Source organism: Silene latifolia, chromosome X (genome assembly GCF_048544455.1).
Source record: "Silene latifolia isolate original U9 population chromosome X, ASM4854445v1, whole genome shotgun sequence".
NCBI classification, from domain to species: Eukaryota; Viridiplantae; Streptophyta; class Magnoliopsida; order Caryophyllales; family Caryophyllaceae; genus Silene; species Silene latifolia.
In genome coordinates, this window is record NC_133537.1 from 290,655,094 (window position 1) to 290,657,630 (window position 2,537).

Sequence of the window (2,537 nt, forward strand, 5' to 3'; positions counted from 1 at the left end):
TTGTCACAAACCAAAATTCTGAGATGGTAGGAAGTTTACCCATCATCCAGGGATTCCAAATATCAAATTTCATCGCAAATGGGCAATCCTAAGGCCATTTTCGAAGCAATTTCTGTTTAGTCAGAAACGTCTCAAAATTCATTCAAAGGCTCAAAACTCGATGAAAATTCGAAGCAAACACATGGTTATGTTCCTAAAATCACCTACTATCCATTTCTAGCATCAATTTGGCAAAGCAAATCCATTTGGGGGAAAAGCCCCAAATTTTCGATCAAAAGGGTCGAAAACCCTAATTTTCGCGGCTCAAAATTCAACAAATGAAGACGATTAATGCAAGATTGGAACACATACCTCGATTAGTCATCTTTAAAGCAAGCTTTTGGATCAAACCTTGACGGAAATGGTGAAGATTTGAGAGAGAAATGCAAGAATTATATTTCGAAATAATGAAATACAATTCCTTCTGATTTCGCGTTTTTACGCAGAAATAGCCAATTTGGGGAAAAGACGCAGCAAGTGCTGCGCCTCTTCCTTGTGTTCCCTCCATACGGATTTTCAAAAATTCGTTATGAGTTCGTTATTTGTGGGCCCATCTTTGGTGCGCCTCTTCCTCAACGCTATTATATTCTTTTGGTCCGTTTCGATGATTTGCTTTCGTTCCGGCCCGCATTATATCCAGCGCAGCAGTATTTTGCAGTATTGCTCAAATCCTTTTATCCAGCGCAGCAGTATTTTGCAGTATTGCTCAAGATCATTATATCCGGCGCAGTAGTATTTTGCAGTACTGCTCATTCGAGATTTCTCCCACGACGATCAAGATGTTCCTAGTCGTCAATATTACCCAGTAAGAGTTTGTTTGAGACCGACGCAAGCAGATTCAACCTCAAGTTTCGCCAGAGTTCGCTTAAGACCGACGCAAGCGGATTCCCCAGCAGTTTCTACTGACGTCCTGCTGTTTTCAATAGTTCTTGTTTCCCCGCAGAGTTCGACCAAAGATCCCTGTGACCCCTAATGTCTTCAGACACCAAGTTACCTTCGGACCAAAGAGTTTTGCCGAAGCGTCTTCAGTCCCGCTTCACCCAGGGGTATCTCGGTATGGTCTCTTCTCATGGGCTGGCGAGCTTCCTTACGTAGTCTAATGGACTTTAAACGACCCTCCCCGATAGTCGACAGACTCTAAAATGTTCCCGACGACAGGTCCTTGGCTCAGACCCCTTGAGCCGCCTCGCGTCGCCATAGTCGTCAGGTTGTAATCTTCGATTGACCTGATGGCTATACTTTGACTTTCGCCTTGTCCAAGCCTCAGTCAAAGTGGGGGCTCTGTAGACACCTCGTTTCTGCACCTCCCGCAAACCACCCGGTGATGATTGGGCCGCATGTTCGATTCGCGGAACGATTTGTGACAGTTCGTAAGATTATCGTCAAGTGATTGCTCAAATATTAATGTCGACCTCATAGTTGTCATCTACGTCCTGATACGGTCGTTTTGGCAGTAATTAGAGTACATTCGGAGTCCGGGTCAAAAACCGTCTCCATTTTTCGATAAACTGTTAAATCCCGAGTCGGAATGTTCTGGAATGTTCCGGATATTTCTATTCCATATTTCATAAATTTTATCTTTTGGCAAATAATATCCCGTAAATATTCATAAGATAATCGAATTATTTCCGTCCTACCATAACTCAAACGCGGAAATCTTTCTTGACGGGGAGGAAACCTCACGGGAATAGACGCAGCAGGTGTTGCGCCTCTTCCAAGAGACGCAGTGGTTGCTGCGCCTCTTCCCAGGCCCTTCTTTGCATGATTTACGTATCTTTTTCATATCTTTCCGAGATTCACTTCCAAAGAGTCTCCGAAACCCTATTCCTCCGCGTGATTAGTATAAATAGGAGCCTTCGTTCCTCATATTTCTCACGCGAGTGTCCGCCCTTCTCTTCTCCCTTTGCATTCTAGACTTCGTTCTTACTAATTGGTGCCTACGTGCTTGGACTTCCGACCACGTAAGCTCGGATCTTTCCGGGTACCAGCCTCTCCGTTGCATGACCGACCAATTTGACCAACTATACTCAATCAACTTAAATTAATCAATCGTTTTCCTCTTACGAGGGCACTCTCTTTGCATTCGCGTCGAGCATCACTAATCGATATCTTAGTACATCTCGTTTCGCCAACATGTAAGTCTGAGGGTGTATAATCCCCTTTTATTTATTGTATTTTAATTATTGTATCATAATTGTAAGGTTTACGTCGAAAATACCTCATTAAAACCGATTTCTAAAACCGTCTTTAAAACCTTTTTTTACGGATTTTCAGAAGACTGACAGTCGAGAAAAGACGCAGCAATCTGCGCCTCTTGAAGGAGCGAGTTCTGCTGCGCCTCTTCGTGAGGCCGCATGCATTCTCGCTTCTTTTCTTCTTCTTCGTCCTCTGTAATCGTTCTTGTTCGTATTTGATTTGTATTTGTTTGTTCTTTAATTCTTCACATGATAGTTTAATAATCACATGTATATAATTCATCATTCATTAATATGTTTTAA